At 42.2% G+C, this 19,591-nt stretch overlaps 1 protein-coding gene across 4 annotated transcripts in view; it reads right to left on the bottom strand.

Annotated features, from left to right (window-relative positions):
• Positions 1-16,294, bottom strand: part of APBA1 (amyloid beta precursor protein binding family A member 1) — a 74,861-nt gene extending 58,567 nt beyond the window's left edge. For all 4 annotated transcript variants that reach the window (XM_035099645.2, XM_035099648.2, XM_035099649.2 and 1 more), the window contains exon 1: positions 16,140-16,294. The gene's annotated coding sequence lies outside the window, so the exon portion shown is untranslated. The remainder of the gene's footprint in view (positions 1-16,139) is intronic.
• Positions 16,295-19,591: the final 3,297 nt, after the last annotated feature.

The raw sequence follows: 19,591 nt of genomic DNA, 5'->3' as shown, positions 1-19,591 counted from the left end.
TTAGAAGATACCTTTCCTCGCTGATACCAGAGACTGGAATAAATCATTCTGTGCGAAAAGAAAAAGAAAAAAACTCACCTGCTTCCCTAAAGAGTAAGGATCTGAACCAATAAATAAAGGCTGGCAAATATTCCCAGCATCCCCCAACTATGTCCATTACCGAGCACAAAATGCCACTGGCTATAAAGACATTTCAATTTGAAGAAATGCAACAACACACGAGTTAACAGTATCAGCGCCCTTCAGCACTAAGAGTTCTCCCCCCGACCTCTCACTGCCAACACATAAAGCACCGAGACCTGAAGTTGTGTGGCATTCAAGAAAATTGCTCTGTATTATATTCAAGCAGAAAGAAAGAGAGACAGAGATCCAAATAGAAAAAGGGCAGGGCTGTCCATTTTCCCCCTTACTGTTTATTAAACTCCTGGAAATACTCACACTGGACATAAGGAAAGATCAAGATATACAAGGGATAACATTAGAGGGGGAAGCTTTCACAATGAAAGCTGTCACGGACGATTTAATATTAATGGTGGAACAGCCAGAAGAAAGTATTCCAAAAAACCTTAGAAAAAATGCTGAAATTTGGTAAGATATCAGTTGTTGTTGGCGTGCTGTGGTCCATGGGGTCACGAAGAGTCGGACACGACTAAACGACTAAACAACAACATCAGTTGTTGTTTAGTCGTTTAGTTGTGTCCGACTCTTCTTGACCTCATCTTTTAATCTTTTAATTTCATGACTGCTGTCACCATCTGCAGTGATCATGGAGCCCAAGAAAGTAAAATCTCTCACTGCCTCCATTTCTTCCCCTTCTATTTGCCAGGAGGTGATGGGACCAGTGGCCATGATCTTGGTTTTTTTGATGTTGAGCTTCAGACCATATTTTGCGCTCTCCTCTTTCACCCTCATTAAAAGGTTCTTTAATTCCTATAAACTTGGATTGGTGAAATGGAGAGGAAGTCGAGAATCAGCACTTCCTATAAAGCAGGCTTCCTCAACCTCAGCCCTCCAGATGTTTTGAGACTACAATTCCCATCATCCCTGACCACTGGTCCTGCTAGCTAGGGATCATGGGAGTTGTAGGCCAAAAATATCTGGAGGGCCGAGGTTCAGGATGCCTGCTATAAATGGTAAAATAGTTAATTACTGTACTTAAAGGGGTTTTGTTATAATCTTCATAGAAGACAAAACACAAAGGTATGGTGGCAGAGAACCTTGAGCTACCTAAGGCAGCAAAAGTCGTGTGCACAAAAAGGAGATAGAAGCTCCTCCTCCTTGAGATTCCACACAGTTTACCATTACAGTCATACCTCGGTTTAAGTACGCTTCGGTTTGAGTACTTTCAGTTTAAGTACTCTGCGGACCCGTCTGGAACGGATTAATCCACTTAATCCAAAGTTTATAGCCAGGTGTCACCCATCCTATATTTGTGCCTTTCATTTTATTTATTTATTATTATTTTTTGCCCAAGTGTAGTACCTTACATTTATCCCTGTTAAAATTCATCTTGTTTGCTTTGGGCCCAGTTGTCTAATCTGTTAAGGTCATTTTGAAGTGTGATCCTGTCCTCTGGGGTATTAGCCACCCCTCCCAATTTGGTGTCATCTGCCAATAGTGGTGGCCAAGAAAGCAAAATATTTGGGAATACAGTGGAACCTCGGTTTAAGAACACAATTGGTTCCGGAAGTCTGTACTTAACCTGAAGCGTACTTAACCTGAAATGAACTTTCCCACTGAAAGTAATGGAAAGTGGATTAATCCGTTCCAGACGGTGCGCAGAGTACTTAAACTGAAAGTACTCAAAGCAAAGCGTACTTAAACCGAGGTATGACTGTATGGTTGACAGCAAAGAATATTAATTTGTTTAATGATAACTACAAACCAGTGTGGAAAGAGGTAAAGAAAGACTTGGAAGTATGGAAGAGATTGAAGTTGTCGTTCTATGGAAGATTTGCTACAATTAAAATGAATGTGGTACCTAAGATGTTATTCTTATTTCAAACAATTCCTATAATTAAAGGGACAGAACAATTCAAAGAATGGCAGAATATCCTATTTAGATTTATCTGGTTGGCATGCTTACCTCTGGTATGAGAAGACAAAAGTACATAAAGGTTATACAAATCATGTGATAAGAAGATCATTGTATGAGATTTGGGAAAGAAATAAAATGCTGTTGGAAAGGAAGACTCCATGGTGGATCTCACCTGTAGAGGCTTTAACTGTTAAGAAGATAAATATGGGAGGGAGGAGGCCACATATGAAGAGATTTTGGTAAAATCAGAGAGAGGCTGGAAATTAAAATCATAGGATGAAATAAATGAGGTTTTGACTGGATGGTTGCAATACCACCAAGTGAATGTATTGTCAAAAGATTTTTTTAAAAAAGGGTTTGAAGATAAAAAGTCCAAATTTCAAATAGAATTGTTGGAAGACAGAAAGAAATTGTTATCGAAAACGTACAACCTTTTGTTAGAATGGTTTACAAAAGATGAAATGACAAAAGATGTGATGATAAAATGGGCAAGAGATTTTGGGTACAATATTGAATACGACGTGTGGTTGAAACTATGGAAAGAAACATTGAAATTTACTTTGAAGGAAAATGTAATGAAAATGATGTATAGATGGTACTTAACACTGGTGAAATTAGCTAAAATGTATAGGATGAGTAACAAAATATGTTGGTGAATTTTATCATATGTGGTGGGCATGCGAGAAAGTAAAAGGATTTTGGGAAACGATATATAATGAGTTGAAAAAGATTTTTTAAGAGCCCTTTCGTGCGCCACTCATCATCCTGCCCCCGCTGCCAACCCCTGCCGCTCGCAAAACACAGGAGCCACGGTTGGCTGGGTGCCCCTCTTGAGCAGCTGGAGCCCTTTTGTGTGCCGCTCATCATCCCACCGCTGCCGCCCGGCCCCCCCACAAGGTCTGAGGGACAGTGGACCACCCCCCTGCTGAAAATTTTTGCCAACCCCGGTCTAATCTTCCATATTTGCACTTTTAAAAATAATATGAGTCTCGAAACACAGCCATTCTTCAAAATTCACATTGTTCTCCAAATTTTGCGCTGCAGTTTTCCAACCAACCAGTAAAGATATTTGTGAAAATAGCATGCAAAAATGCATATTATTAGAAATAGTTTGCAAAAATGTGCACATTTGCCAAAACTGCCTACAAAAGCGTTTATTAGGAGAACTTTGTACTAAAATATTGAATGAGGATTTAAAAAAAAACTAAATTCACATTGCTGTAGAAGTGCAGAAAACTAAATTTAAGGTTAGAAAAATGAGAAACTGAAAGAGCAGAAATGGACAGATCCTCGCCCGCTACCAATAACACAGCCCAACACGAGTAAGCCAATTAACACAAATAATGTGCTAAAAATCCTTTGCCTTGGTTCAGTCCAAAAGCGATGGCATTGAACCTCAGCAATTTCACACTGGATTCTCCTTTTGAACTTCCTTTGCTCCATCCTGGCATCCTATTCTGCCAATGGGATGTTGCATATTTGAATGCTCTCCTAAATAAAAACTTCCCCATACATAAAAAAGAACACCAGAGACAAAACTGGGATAGCTTTCCATGTGCAAAGGATTTTGACCATATGGTTTCAGGAAGGATATACCACATACAGTATTTTTTCTTAATGCTTCAATCTGCTCTATGCCATTGTTGACCAGTTCCCAAGTTTGTAAACAGTAGCAGAGGGGTGGGGGAAACCCCTTAACTTGAAGCAGAATGAACACAGAAAACAATGTCCTTTCCTTTTACCAGTTTCCACTCCAGTGGTTTGGATGTCATCGCTTAAAAGCACAATCTCAGCTGCCATTCGGAGGGCCTATTCATTACTCTAGCAATGCTAATGCACTCAGTGCTTGTGGGGCATTTCTCAGTGAGTGCCTAAAGAAAGAAATTAGTGAAAATGTAAACAGAAAAAAACAGAAAAAACAGAATATTTAAGTCAGAATGATGTCAGTTGTGAGACATGTATTTCTTTTGAAAGTGCACCAGCTGCTAACTATTTTCTTAGGCAAATTACAGTGCCTTTAATCTGTTTTGTTGGAACGCAAGAAATTAAAAAAAAAGCCATGAAGTGGCTTGAGGCTGTGTTTGTAACCTTCTGCTTGAGGCTGTGTTTTGTAACCTTCCGAACACCTTTCTAACAGCTCTGTAACTTCTTCACAAATTTACAAAGTCATCGCCCTCCTTCATGTTTTTCTTTTTTCTTGGGCCCTATCAAAGGGCCACACTAGGAGAAAAGGGAACCTGGGTAGGCAAACATGGATACACACAGAACAGCAGTTGCAAGCACCATTCATTGCAATACCTACAAGAAGATACAAATTTTAATATGCTAAATCCCCCTCTCAGGCTGTTCTGGTGAGACCAATCCTAAAAACCCATCCAGGGTCAGTAACTCGAGCATCCATCTGATCATGTCGGATCAAGACCCCATCAACGCCAGCTGTGAAAGTGAATACAGTATATTGAAACTACAAACGTTAAATCACCACAAGAGACAAGGAGGAAGGCAAGAGATAAATTACATGATGCAGGGATGGAGAGATAATTGGAAAAAGACAGTGGAAATAATATCACAAATGCTTTGGAATAAAAGGTTTTTTAAAAAATGTGATTAGTTTAATCAAATAGCCCCAAAATATCAGCTACAAAGGGCCATTTATGCTATCCAGTAAAGATCTCAATTTGTTTCTTGTAGTAGTTTGGCCTGTATATTCTGCTATAATATTTTACCCTTTTTAATCACACTCTCCACTATGCTTTATAATTCCTGCTTCAGAAGAAAGAGTGGATTTTCTATATGGGGGAAATAAATACTCTCTTGCTCTCACTCAGCCACACCTGCAACTTCTCATCCTAAAACTCTACCAGATACCTAAGTTTCTTTGCTGATGAAAAATCATCATAACTCAGCACTGCTATGTATAAAAAGCTGTTGCAACTGTCTCCAGCATCTGTAGAAAGTGACCAGAAGACCAGGTGTTCATCACAGCCAGTGTGTGCAAGGAGCCAACTATTTCTAACTAATTATTAAAGCCCCCAAACACTATTGTATTCAGTCAGGCAAGATGCTAAGCAAAGAGATGCTAAGCAAACACCACCACCAAGTGGTTGGCAGGTAACCCTAGATCAGTGGTCCTCAACCTTGGGCCTCCAGATGTTCTGAGACTAAAATTCCCATCATCCCTGACCACTGGTCCTGCTAGCTAGGGATCATGGGAGTTGTAGGCCAAAAACATCTGGAGGCCCAAGGTTGAGGACCACTGCCCTAGATAACCATAATATTTGAACATACATCAATCCTGCCTATGTTTTCATATTAGCTGGAGAGACACAGAAACTTGGAGTTTGCACCAAATTCTAGGAACAGTGAGTTGGTCTGTAACATGATTGCCAAGGAAAATATAAGAGATTGTTGCTACCACCTAGTGATGTTTAATTCTCGAGAATAATCTTTTGGAGAATATTCTCGATTAATGAGAATATTAGAGAATTTTCATTTAAAATATGAAAATATTCATTTTACTGCATTGAAAATGATATAATTAGTTAATATAAATGTTTATTCATTGGTAAAACTGTTCAGATGGCAACCAAAAACTGCACAGATACTTTTATTCAATGGGGCAATGCAGTGAATTCATATTCTTTGATTTTTTGCACCAAACTTGAAATTGAAAATTCACACTTCCGGTCTACCGCCAGTGCTGATCAGCGAGGAATCCTCGAGCTCCGATGTTCCTGGCTCTGTGAGGGAGGGGAGGAGCCACAAGAGCAACACGCCCCCCCCAGAAGAACCCCAGATTGAGCTTTCTGGGGGCGTGAGAACTTGGCTGCGCCCCAAAGCGACTCCTCTGCTCCCCGGCAAGCTCTTTTTAAGAGCTCTGGAGCGAGTGGAATGAGAGTCGCGGGCGGGGCGCCATTTTTTAATATACCACTACCCTCACAGAGCGAAGCCCCGTCCCAGCAGCGGAGGAGCGGTGGATTTAAAAAAAAGGATTTGAAGAAATTGGACACCATGAGTAACAGAAATAATTTTAAAAAAAATTAATTGAAAAGAATTGGCCACGGGAGGAGATCTAAACAGTAAGTCAGTCTCCCCCATTGAGAGAAAGGCGATGCAGTTAACTTGCCTGCAGCCGGAGAGTTAGAAAATTGGGGGGCAGCAGGGGACAAAGAAGGGAGAGTGGTGGATAAGTGGCAAAAGAGTGGGTATAGGGTGAGGAGCAACAATGGGTTATTTTCTGATTGATTAAGATGGTCCGAAACTGGAACGATTTATGGAGCTGGTTGATACATCTGGGAGATCTGGAGTCCAGGGGAAGGGGGGTAGAATTAGATAAATGAGGTTAAAGCAGGCATCCCCAAACTTCGGCCCTCCAGATGTTTTTGACTACAATTCCCATCTTCCCTGACCATTGGTCCTGCTAGCTAGGGATCATGGGAGTTGTAGCCCAAAACATCTGGAGGGCCGCAGTTTGGGGATGCCTGGGTTAAAGGTTATTATGATAGAAGAAAAAATATTGGAAGGTATGGAAAAAAAATTGGGTATAAATTGAGAGGCTGAAGGAAGAATTGGAGAGGGATGGGAAAATAAATCTAGATTTGGATTAATTAATGAATTATAGGTTGAGGATTGTCAAAAAAAATGTGTGTGTGTGTAGATTAGAATTGGTTGTGAAATAATGGAAAAATTTAAAAAATTCCTTCAGTAGCACCTTAAAGACCAACTAAGTTTATATCTGATACATCTGAAGAAGTGTGCATGCACACGAAAGCTCATACCAAAATATAAACTTAGTTGGTCTTTAAGGTGCTACTGAAGGAATTTTTTTATTTTGCTTCGACTCAGACCAACACGGCTACCTACCTGTAATGGAAAAATTGTGTTAGAATGATTTAAGATGATAAAGATTGCTTAACTTAGATTTAATAAATGGACCCAGTGTGGGGGGAATCGAGGAAGTCCACAATGTCAAGTTAATGTAAGAATTGATATGCTTTTTCTTCTCTTTCTTTTCTTTTTTGATTATGTTTTATTTTTTGCATTTTTGATTTTGTTTTTGTGTTGAAATGTTTGAAAATTTATAAATATTATTTGAAAAATAATAATAATTGAAAATTCAACATGAATGACTCACGTTGCCTCCCACTAACCATATATTTACCATCAACTTTGAATTCTAATTATGTTGTGTATGTATGAAATGTAGCTTTTAAAGTAAAAGGAATATTAAAAAAAACCTCAGGTCCGCTACATGAGTATGTTCTTTAATAAGCATATCTACATGGTACAAGGGACGCAGGTGGCACTGTGGGTTAAACCACAGAGCCTAGGGCTTGCGGATCAGAAGGTCGGCGGTTCGAATCCCTGCGACGGGGTGAGCTCCCGTTGCTCGTTCCCAGAGATCGGGGAGGGAGATAAGGGAGCTAGCTCCCACCCAGGTCCCTTGCCCAGGCCTCAATTGTTGTCTGCAGAGGGAGGCTGAGTATTTCTCCAGCAACATGTGACTGGCTGATTAAATTATCTGTCTGAAAACTGTAGAAATGTCTCCCTTTCCTTTCCTAGAGAAGCTGCAGAACTGTGAGTTGAACCCCATAAAAACAGGATTTTCCCCCTTGCACAGAAACTCAACAACTTTGAGCTGATCCTAAAAAATGGAGCTTTCCCCTTTTGCAAAAAAGATGCACAACTCTGAGCTGCCCCCCCCCAAAATGGGGCTTTTCCCATTTGCAAAAAAAGCTGCACAACTTTGAGCTGATACTAAAAAAAAAATGAGCTTCCCCCCCTTCGCTAAAGAAGCTTCCTCAAATATTTAATGAGGGACAAAGGCACCTAGGCCTCTAGGAGTTGGCTGCTATGTCTAGGACAATTCAAGAAAGCAAAATATTTTTTCTCGTTTCCCTTCTCTAAAAAACTAGGTGCGTCCTATGGTCAGGTGCGTCCTATGGCGCGAAAAATACGGTGTGTTTGAGACCCAAGGGACCACTGTAGAGTACTTGCTTTCCATGTGTACAGACACAAAATGCTCAAATAGGACAGCCCCACTCAAAATGTATCTCAGCTTGAGCCTTATGGCCATTCACACTTCTCTCCTCTTTTTGCAGCATGCAGCAATTTGACTCAGAAGTTTTAAATTATCCATTTTGTCCAAACCAGGAAACCATGTTTATCAGATTCAGAAGCAAGATCTTCAAACAGCTTCAAACAGCGGTTTAAGTCATTGGGGTAGTTCAAATTGGAGACATGCAGGTTACTGTGCATGGCTAATAAAGGAGAGGGGGCTGGGGAGGAACAAAAGGCTCTGGCCTACCAAGATATGGTAATCTGAACGAGGCTAATATTTTCATTACATTTTAGAGTAATTCCATAGAAAAGTTTAAAAACCTTTCTTCTCTACAATAAAATTTTATACTGGCTGTTAGGCAGACTAATTTATTCATCTATTTCTCCTTCTCCATTGCTAATAAAATAATAAAATAATTTGTCATCTCATAGTAAAAAAATTATCTCCTTACCAAGGGTTGGCCAAAGGAAGCCCAAGTCTTTCCTTAGGTGAATAACATTTGAACTTTTGGAGCTGCTGAAAATTTTACAGGCCTATATTTTCCAAACTTATTTAGCTTAAATATATAAATATTTCAAACAGCCAAATTAATTTTCTTTCCATGTATCATAAACAGTTATGGAATAGCTTCAGTCAGGAAAACATTTTTTTTCCTCACATGAAATTCAGCAAATTAACTCCTATTATGCAGGACCATCTGGAAAAAAAATCCTGACTTTGTTTTTCAAACAGAGAAGTATGTGGCTGAAATTGGTTCTGTTATTCTTGAGTTAGAAAAAAGATTTGGTGACTTCCAAAAAATTGAATTAATTGTAGAGTACATGCCATTTCCATTCAAATCTGGTTTGGACATTTAAAAAAATGCATTCATTATCAGTGCAAATTACTCATTGTGCAAAATATCTCTTGAAAATGAGATATTAACTCTGAAAAATGACATTTTTCTGAGGACCGGTGTAGAAGAAGAATAATTTTGGAAGTTTCTGCCCAGACAGAAATTTCCAAATTTGAGAAGATGCAGTGAAATTTTACACTCATGTTTTGGTTCTACTTATCTGTATGAATCTGCATTTTCATATTTAAAAATGACAGAGAGTAAGCAACATTCAAACATGACAGATGAGCACCTTAAGGATTCCCTGAAGCTGGCCCTGACACAGAACTCGCCTGATATCGAACAGTTGGTTACCGAAATGGTCATGCAGGTGTCACACTAACAATGGATGAAGGCATATAATTTTTAAGAAACCTTGATAGGTAGGTTAATGGAGTGGATAAAGGAGGTTGTGCGGCATTCAGTTTTGTGAGTGCTTTTATGCGTTTCTGTTGTCCCCCGTAAGAAAAGTATTTGGGCAGTGCTCCCCCCGCCCAAAAGGTTACCAAAGCTGGTCATGCCTCCCTTTCCTTCTCCCTAAAAAAAAGCTCAACCGAACCCCAAAAAATGGGGGTAGATCACTGCCAGATTTTAATTCTGAAAGTAGAACAGTCTCTTGGGAATTGGACACCCCTGATCTAGTCCAACCCCCTGCAATGCAGGAAAATGCAGCTGTCCCTTATGGGAAATGAACCTGCAACCTTGGTGTTATCAGCAACATGCTCTAACCAACTGAGCTATCCAGCTGATGCCATCTCCTCTCAGTCTCATCTTTTCCAGGCTAAACATACCCAGCTCCTTCAAGCGCTCCTCGTAGGGCTTAGTTTCCAGACCCTTGATCCTCTTGGTTGCCCTCCTCTACACACCTTCCAGCTTGTCAACATCCTTCTGAAATTGTGGTGCCCAGAATTGGACACAGTATTCTAGGTGTGGTCTGAGCAAGACAGAATAGAGTGGGACTATTACTTCCCTTGACCTGGACACTATACTTGATGCAGCCTAGAATAGCATTAGTTTTTTTGCTGCTGCATCACACTGTTGACTCATGTTAAGCTTGTGGTCTACTAAGACCCCCTAGATCCTTTACACATGAACTACTGGAAATCCAGTATATTTGTGCATCTCGTTCTTCCTGCCTCAGTGCAGAACTTTACATTTGTCCCTATTGAAATTCATTTTGTTAGTTTGGTCCCAGTTCTCCAATCTGTTGAGGTCATTTTGAATTCTGATTCTGTCTTCTGTGGCATTAGCTACCCCTCCCAGGTTGGTGTCATCTGCAAATTTAATGATGATGATGATGATAATAGCAGTAGCAACACCAATATGCCACCGGTCAGGTTAGGTTTCCCCAGCTACCCTGGGCAGCTTCCAGCACATATAAAAGCATAAGAAAGCGTCAAACTTTATAAACTTCCCAAGCATCACCTCAAGACCTTCATCCAAGTTGTTTATAATGCTGAACAACAAAGGGCTGAGGACAGAACCCTGCGGACCCCAACTGTGATGGGTTACACCTCAGGGGCTGGCAAGAATGTATTTGCTAAGAGTCTGCCAAACCTGTGAGCTCTAATGTGTGAGCCCCTTGTTTTCTCACATATTTTAGTCTGGAAGCCAGAATTAATGGGCACTAGAGGGTGTTGCTTCACTGCAGTATTTACAGACACTGGAGGAAGCAACTCTTGAGCAGTGATGTTGTCCACCCAGTCAAGTCATAGTCAAGTGTCATCATTCCAACAGCCTAGTAATGCTTTTCAGTCATTATTATAACCCAACAGTAAGCACAAACCTATCAATTGGTTGTCAAATGGTACACTCTTGGTTTCCCATAGATTTTAGTCCAGTGGCTGAATCTGACATTTCCAGCTTTTTTTTTTTACGAAGACTGACACTGAACTTGGTCTGGCCCTGATTGAAACAAGATTCTGGGTAAGCAGGAATGGCTTACCCACACAGTTTTAGACATGCCTGGTGTTTCATTTAAAACCAGTTAGCCTTGCCAGTATGTGCATTGTTAGCAGACCAAGAACTTGTAGCCCAGGTGTTGGCAGGCCAGTATTTTATGAATCATGGTCAAGGGACCAGTTTAAGAAAAGAATCTGAGTGCCTTCAGTGTCCCTCTGGGTTCAGTTCTTCTTGAAGACCTGGTATCACATTTGAACAAGGTCATAATAAAATGTATAAAACTGTATGTATATATACATACACATATATATGATTCCTCACATATATTCATGTGAAACTCCTGAAAACAAACAGCCAACACCACAAAAAAACACCTAAATAAGAAAATTTATAGTTTTGTGCTTCCAGGGTCTCCCAGATCCTGTTCCTTGATCTATTTAAATCAAAGCAGGTACACTATGGCCCTCCCAATGCTGTTGGACTCCTGCTTCCAGCAGGGATGATGTAGTCATCAACATCTGGAGAGGGCCAGGGAAACCAATTGTAGTCTAAACCAAGAGGAAGGTTGAAGGAAACCATACCAGCACAAGTATGGTTTCAGCAAAACTGTGTGCAGTACATCACACAACACAAAGAATGGCAGGCTGAGATATTTCTGCAGTCTTAAGAAAATACACAAGCATTGATTAAAGAGTCTGTTTAACTCCATGAGGTTCTTTCTACCTCTGCATTTTTCCTCTTTTTAAAACCAAAATCAATCTAAGCAGAGAAAGACGGAAATAAGAGAGTGCTAAATCCTCTCCCCCTGATCATTTTTCAGCTCTATAGCAACCTTTTGAAGCTTCTTCTACCATATATATATATATATATATATATATATATATATGAGAGAGAAAACATATGGGGTCCTCTGGGGACCAGATGGGAAAGGGCTGCATAGCCCCCCTTTCCATCTGGTCTTGCTCTGCCCCCACAGCCCACAGAAACGATTTTGGTTTTTTGAAAAAGGTGGAGAAAGAACTCTGTAATACTATGTGGCCTGAGTTTATGTAGAAGAGACCGAAATTTCATTTTGTACTGCCACAGAATGGAACTGGAAGGGGAAGGATGAAGAGGTATTATATCTAAAATGTTGCAATGGTGCACTGTTGAAATTTATTAAATGTAGAGTTCAAATTAATTCAGTGATTGTGAGTCAGAACAACCTTCTGTGAAACCTTGAGGGGAAGGAAGACCTTCATCTCCTGCCTTTCCATGCTAGGCATGCTGGCCAGCCTGCTTTTGGTCAGTTCCCCATACAGTATTTAGTTTTACATTTCCTTGAAGGATCACAGACAACACCTTTCATTCTTAAGGCTTCTTTTATAAGATATCAGACTTCAGAGAGGCAGCTTAAAGACAATATGTAGTTTAAAGACAATTAAGGATTGAACTGAGAATGACAATGATCAAACAGTTCAGCTCTTTAAATACTTATCCTTAACCATTTAATACATTACATATTTTTAAATTTTATTTTAATCCCATCAAATAAAAAAACAATTATTACAAAAGCAAAAGTAACATCCCTGCCTTCCACTTTACATATTCATATTTAGAAAGTTTAGAGGGGTTTTTCCAATGAATTTTATTGCTCTTAAAAAAACTTATTGCTGGTTTTGCAATTTTTTAAAAACCACTTGGAAGCTTCATAAAATTTAAGTTTATAACTCAGTATTAAATGCATCCATTTAGATCAGGCATAGGCAACCTTTGCTCTCCAGATGTTTTGGAACTACAACTCCCATGATCCCTAGCTAACAGGGCCAGTGGTCAGGGATCATGGGAGCTGTAGTTCCAAAACATCTGGAGAGTCAAGGTTGCCTATACCTGATTTAGATATCCCACTGATTTCAAGCAAGTATGCTTCGGATCGTAGCTTTAAGAACAGTACATTTTTCAAACGGTAGAATTCATGTTGAGCTAATACAAAATAAATTTTCTGCACGCAATATGAAAAACATTTCTACTCTCTCAAGTAGCACTCTCTTCCTTAGAGTCTACCTCCCCTGGCAATCTTTCAATTAATCAACCAATGACTCAAACTACAAATATCTTTTCTATACCAGCTTTCGAAAATGTGAGGCTTTACATTGAAGACAAAACAACAGTCAAAAGACCTTACTCCTATTTTAAATCAAGCCAGGTGCATTAGTGCATAACAAAAATATAGCTGCAAGCTAGAACAGCTACAAAAGAGGAATTATACCTCCATGAATTATAGGATACATGTCCAGTACTACTATTACTTGGCCAATCCAGTTTAAATCTGGTGTTTATGGCACTTTTAAATTCAGATGAATGCAACCATTCTTCAATCATTTTATAGCAAACACAATAGATATTTTCAATCAACCTGGCTTTAAACTTCATCATAATGTACTGTATCTATCTATCTATCTATCTATCTATATAAATGTAAAAAAGGGCTCCACTTTTCTCGGTAACTGCTTGACCGATTGTCCTGGAATTTGGACACAACGATCCATGCCACTACCCAAGTGTTTGTGCCACCTCGGATTGCTCACATCTCATACATGCGCAGGTAAAAACCTGTTTTTCCTCGAACTAAAGAACAGCGCCCTCAAGTGGCATTATTCCCACAGCTCCTCCTCCTCCTCCACCTCCTCCCTCCCCATGGAGTCTCGCCCACACCCACAAACCCCGCCTCCAAATTCCACAGCAACCAACTGAAAACAGGCCCTTTGCAGCAACTAGGCCAAGTAGAGGTTTGAAGACTAGGCCAAACAGAGGTGGGGGCTCCCCTGGGTGGGGGGTAGGGGGAGGAGGGGGCGGGAAAGGTCATGAGGAGTTGGGACAGGATGGGGCCGATCACAGGGATGAGCCTGGGGGGTGGGGGGAGGAGTCTGAAGGGGGACTCTGAGGGCCCATTTAACAGACTAAGCCACAACGTCGTGTGGCAGGGCCAGCTAGTAGTATCATAAACCCCACCTGAAGTTAACATGAGACAGAGCATGATTAGCCCAAAGCCACTCAGTTACCTCCATAGTATTTGAGTCTATATCTCCCACAACAAAACCCAACTTTCTATTAAGCTTGCCCACTTTTTAGTGATGGGATTCCTAAACCTTTTACAGCTAAGAGACAAAGAGAAATGTAGCAGTATTCCCCAATGCAGAACCTACAATCCATAAAGAAAGTCACCTGCTCAAATTCTGCTGGTCATAGTTATTAAAGGTCAAACCCAGCAGGACAAAAAGATGCTGACGTGTACTTACTTTCTAGATTTCAAACTTATAAGCAAAACTGTTCTCAAAGAAGGATTAGCTGCAACAGAGGCATATACAGAAAATGTAGTGCTAAAATAAAGCTATATATACAGTACTCGTGTTTTGCATTCATTTTCTGAATACTATTGGCTAGTATTCTGTGCTTTAAAACAGGCTAACAGCACGACTTTAGGTGGTGATGAGGAACCCTAGATTGCCTATTTAGAATAAATATATACTCCGGGCTTTTTTCAGCTGGAACTCGCCTGAACTCAGTTCCGACACCTCTCTGTTGGGCACCATTGCCATTATAAGAGAACAAGGGAGGTGTTCATGGTGAGTTCCAGCACCCCTTTTTCTAGAAAAATACCATTGTATATACGTTCAAATTAAAAGACAATCAAATATTGGACAGTATTATTACAAAGATTGACTTAATTTGAGGCCATGGCCAAGGGGGAATATCCCCCTTGGATTTAACTGTACTTTCTTTAACTGGTCATACATACCGGTAGCCCAATCTGCTTCATATTTACTCAAAAGTAAGCCCCACTGTGGTTTCTGCTGCTTATGTGAAAATCAGTGTATGAAGGACTGCAGCTGTGCAGCACAATCCTGTCATTGCTCACTCATAAGCAAAACCCACAGGACTTATTTCCAAGAAAGCATGCGTAGGATTTTGGTCTTAATATGTTTAGGGATGGAGATGAAAGGATGTTATGCAAATCTGCTCCTCCACACCTTCCCCCAAAGAACACCCCCCAAAAATGCCACTAGGGATATGCTGGATATACTAAGTTTCTGAAATGACTTTCAGATTTAAGACAAAGGAGAAATGGTTCCTATTTTGCATTATTGTTAATGCAGCAACAAAAATACAATACTTTTTTTTCTCCATTTCTCAGCCTGCAATAAATATGGCACTGTAAGTGTGCTGCTTCTAGAGGTATGAGGCGCACAGGCTGCAAACACAGAAAAAACGCTTCGCATTTTGACAGCAGTGCAGTAGAATGTAAGGTACTGTGACTCAGATATTGTTGAGATGATGTAGATGGCTCTCTGGAAATACATAAACAAAGGGATGCCTAAATGCATATTGATGGACGTGCACATTCCTACCCAAATAAGCAACATACTTTGAGGTGAGAAATTTATGTCACATGTCTGATCTGCCCATCGCCCTTACATTTGCATACATTTAATATGAAGGATTGTTAGGAGGCAACAATCCTTCATATTCTTTGCGGTAGGTACCGTTGCTTTTAAGAGAATATGGTCTATAAGCATTTTTAAAAATCTTACGTTACAGCCATTAGAGAGCTATGCCAGGTCTTCTCAAAATGAGCCTTTAAGAAAGGTGAGAAAGCACTCACTGAATCTCCCCGTTGCAGCCCCGGCGCCCGACTCCCTCCTCCGCGCAGCAGCAGCACAGAGGCTCGGGGAAGCGCCCAGGAGAGGAGAGGGAGGGGGAGAGGGAAGGAGGGAGAGGGGCGCCCCCGGGAGGAGGCTGCTGGGCACTGCAGGCGCATCCGCGGCTTCGACGGAGGAAGGTCGGCTTCCCTTCCGATGCGGCACCTGGCCGGGCTCAGAAACGAGCGGCAAAGAATCAACCTCACGGCAATGACTCCTGAGTGGGGGGTCTTTCCCAGGAGACCCAGCAGCGCCCCCCCCCCCGCGGGCTTCCTAGCCAGGAGCCCTTCGGAGAAACCCCCGCGCCATCCCCTCCCGGACGGCCTCCCCCTTCCAGGACCCCCGTCCCCGTTCGCGTGGAGGCATCTTCTCTGCCTCCTGGTCCTCCTGCTGAGGAGACCCGGCGGCTCTTCCTGGATGGCGGGCCGTGGCGCCTGCTTCCCCACCGGGAGGGACACGCGCATCTATCTCTGGCGCGCCCCGCCCGCCCGCCCGCCCGGCCTCCTCGGCGCCCGGTTCCCCCGACGAGGCTGCGGCTGGAGCGAAGAGCCTCGCCCTGAGCGAGAGAAGCCGCCTGGCCCTTACCTGTCTGGGGAGCCGCGGCGCCCACCGCACTCAGGGCGCCCAGCGGAGGCCGAGGCGGCGGCGGCGGCGCGGGGCTGGGCGGCCCACCTGCAAAGCAGCTTTCCGCGGAGCCGCTCGCCCGGCCTCGCGCTCCACCATCTTCCTCCTCCGGCTCCGCCCCGGCTCGGCTCCGCAGCCTCCCGGGCAGCGCCTCGCCCGCCCTCCGCTCCGCCCTCGACCCGCCTCCTGGGCTCCGCGCACCACTGGGCCGGGAAGGCGGCGGTCGCTCGCTCGCTCGCTCGCGCTCCTCAGGGCGGCGGTGGCGGCGCAACGAGTGGCCGCTCCCGAAGGCATCCGGCGAGGAGGAGGAGGAGAGGGGGCTGCCCGGCGAGAGGGGAGCCGCAAAGGCCGCTGCCCTGTGCCGGCGGGAAGGAGAGGGCCTGCCTTCCCTTCAGCGCGGAGCCTTCGCTGTCGAGGGCCGGATTGAGATGAGGAGAGGCCCTAGGCTGCTCCACTTGCCAGGCCCTTCCCCATCCCCCACCCTCACGACTAGAAGAAAAGGGAAATGTTCTAAACAAAATTGAGTGAAGCGGAGGTGATGATGGGTATTTAAAATTCTGCAATTCTCAGTGTCTTCTCTAAAGGAGGGTGGTGGTGTTAACTTAAATACCATGTGCTTGCCTTGCTCTGTTCAAGCCAAGGAGGAGGGAAGGAATGGAAGAGACTTGGGAGAGCTTGCTTGCCTAGTCTATCTGGCCCCCCTCGCACTCTCCCACTGATTAAAGTGCAGCACATGCCCCTCCTGACCTAGAATCATAGAATCCTAGAGTTGGAAGAGACCACAAGGGCCATCCAGTCCAACCCCCTGCCAAGCAGGAAACACCATCAAAGCATTCTTGACATATGCCTGTCAAGCCTCTGCTTAAAGACCTCCAAAGAAGGAGACTCCACCACACTCCTGACCCTTGAGGCTGTGCAGCTGGTTGTTGACTCTGGGCCTGCTGGCTCTGGATTCTGAGATGGAAAATTTGGGGGTGCAAGGATACTTGTCAGGGCAAAAGTCCCCCCCCAGGTTTCTGCAGTTAGCAGAAGAAGGAGGTTCCAGCCCAATACAGGAGCAAAACAGCTGTCAGTAGACCACAATCTTTATTGTTGCGCAGCAGGTCTCCACACAGAGTAAGAACCCCAAACATGGGTTACAAGCTCTTTGCAGACCTTCCCTCTCTACCCAGAATACATATCCAGAACCATCATTGATACATCATCATCATCATGTCCCAAGGAGGGAGGGGAGTCGTGAGCTTACCCAAGTTCATCAACTTGCCCTGGTTATCAGATCAAGTTCCCAACACCTTAACACCTTGACTCAAAAGGCTCCCAGAGTAACTTACCAAATATCAAAGCCCTTGAAATATAGGAAAGGGACCCAAAATATGTTGTTTCCAGGTGTCTTTTTTTAAAAAAAACCAATGGGCATAACACATATAAGCATAAGCACTTCAGATGGTAATCCATTAACCAATTATGCTGCATAATTCACTGGTTAGTAAATATATATGTGGTTGTTCTGACAAAAACTCAAATCTTCCCCAGATTACTGAAAAACTGCTTAAATCTAATTGTAGCAATGTTTCTGAGCTCAACAGATATGGAGCTGATTAGGACCTAGATTGGAAATCTCCTAGGAAACCCATTGCATGACATCTCAGACTTCATTCAGCATATAAGCATCTAAAATAAATCACATTGGCAGAAAGATGCCTAATGAACCTTAGGATAGAATAATTGTGACTCATAGTTTTTTTAAAGAAAACAAAACTTTTTTGTCAAAGTCACAGCTCTTCATATTGCCTCAGCCATGCCAGTAATTCATATTATGTCCATATATTTTCCCACAAACCTCTTGTACTGTTGAATCACAGAACTGCAGAGTTGGAAGGGACCCCTGAGGGTCTTCTAGTCCAGCCCCCGCCAATGCAGGCATATCAGCTAAAGCATCCATGACAGATGGCCATCCAACATCTGCTTAAAAGCCTCCCGTGAAAGAGAATCCATCACCTTCTGCTGTCGAACAGCTCTTACTGCCAGAACGTACTTCCTAATTTTTAGCATATTGCAAAAAAGTTTGCATTAAAAAGTTTTATTTGTTAACCAGTGGAGAACCCGTGGTCCTTGATCTTTTTGGAATCCACCAGCCTCAGTCAGCAATAAAGTAGAGTCCAATGCTATTTGGAGGGGCACAGGTTCCCATGCTCACTTCTGCCATGTCCAACACATGCATTGCAGTACTTCATAGCAATGGTGCTCTGTACAATATCCATCTATTCGTTTCTGTTATTGTCAATTTTGAAAATACATTGGCAGTTTTCAAGGTCTCCTCTAATCACAAGGCTGGGACTTTTTTATTTTTTAAAAAAGGATCAGCATGGTTTGCTTTAATATTATACCATATTACCTTCCAGTCACTAGGAAATGCTCTTACCTTAGCTTCCATCAGACTGATCAACTAGAATTACAATATAACCCCCGCTATAGGTCAGGAGCACTGCAGACGAATTAGTTTGGCCAGCATGTTTTAATTTTTGCATTCATTCAAGTGAAGCACTGCTGAATTGAGAAGGCTGCATGTATAGGAAGTCACAGGGATTGAGCTGGAATCAAGAAATCTGTTTTTATTGAGACCCATCAGGGTTTCCAGTCATTTCAAAGAAAATGGAAGAATAAGGAGCCAGAAATTTTGTAAATGTTTAGGCAGTTAATGGCCGGGCAGGGTTTTATTTAATGAAAAGTAGTAGTTTTTAAAATTGTATCAAGTTTTTTTTAAAATTAAAGTGCATAAAAATCAGGCATGTCAGAAGTCTAATTAAAATACAGTCATACCTCGGTTTAAGTACGCTTCGGTTTGAGTACTTTCAGTTTAAGTACTCTGCGGACCCGCCTGGAACGGATTAATCCACTTTCCATTACTTTCAATGGGAAAGTTTGCTTCAGGTTAAGTACAGACTTCCAGAACCAATTACACTCATACTTCGGGTTAAGTATGCTTCAGGTTGAGTACTCTGCGGACCCGTCTGGAACAGATTAATCCACTTTCCATTACTTTCAATGGGAAAGTTCGCTTCAGGTTAAGTACAGAATTCTGGAACCAATTGTGTACTTAAACCGAGGTACCACTGTAATAAATAAGATAGCTTATTTGGGTTCACCGCAACCTGGAGGCCACAGTGTGCCAAACTACACTGATGGGTAGGATCTGTGCCTATTAGTTGGCTTGATCTATCAACTATTATGTCTTATGGTTCATCATGTAGACTTTAATCTAGTTTATTTTTAATGCTAAGTTTAGAGCATCAGGAAATGTGTTTTAGGAACCTATATTAATATGTGTTTAATACTGCATTCATATGAGCCATAGAAGCACACCATGTACTAAGGTTATGTTTGCTGTGTTATATTTGAAGTGTACATTAATA

This window comes from Zootoca vivipara, chromosome 11 (genome assembly GCF_963506605.1).
Source record: "Zootoca vivipara chromosome 11, rZooViv1.1, whole genome shotgun sequence".
NCBI classification, from domain to species: Eukaryota; Metazoa; Chordata; class Lepidosauria; order Squamata; family Lacertidae; genus Zootoca; species Zootoca vivipara.
The sequence above is the reverse complement of the archived record's forward strand: the minus strand, read 5'-3'. Positions and strand labels throughout refer to the sequence as shown.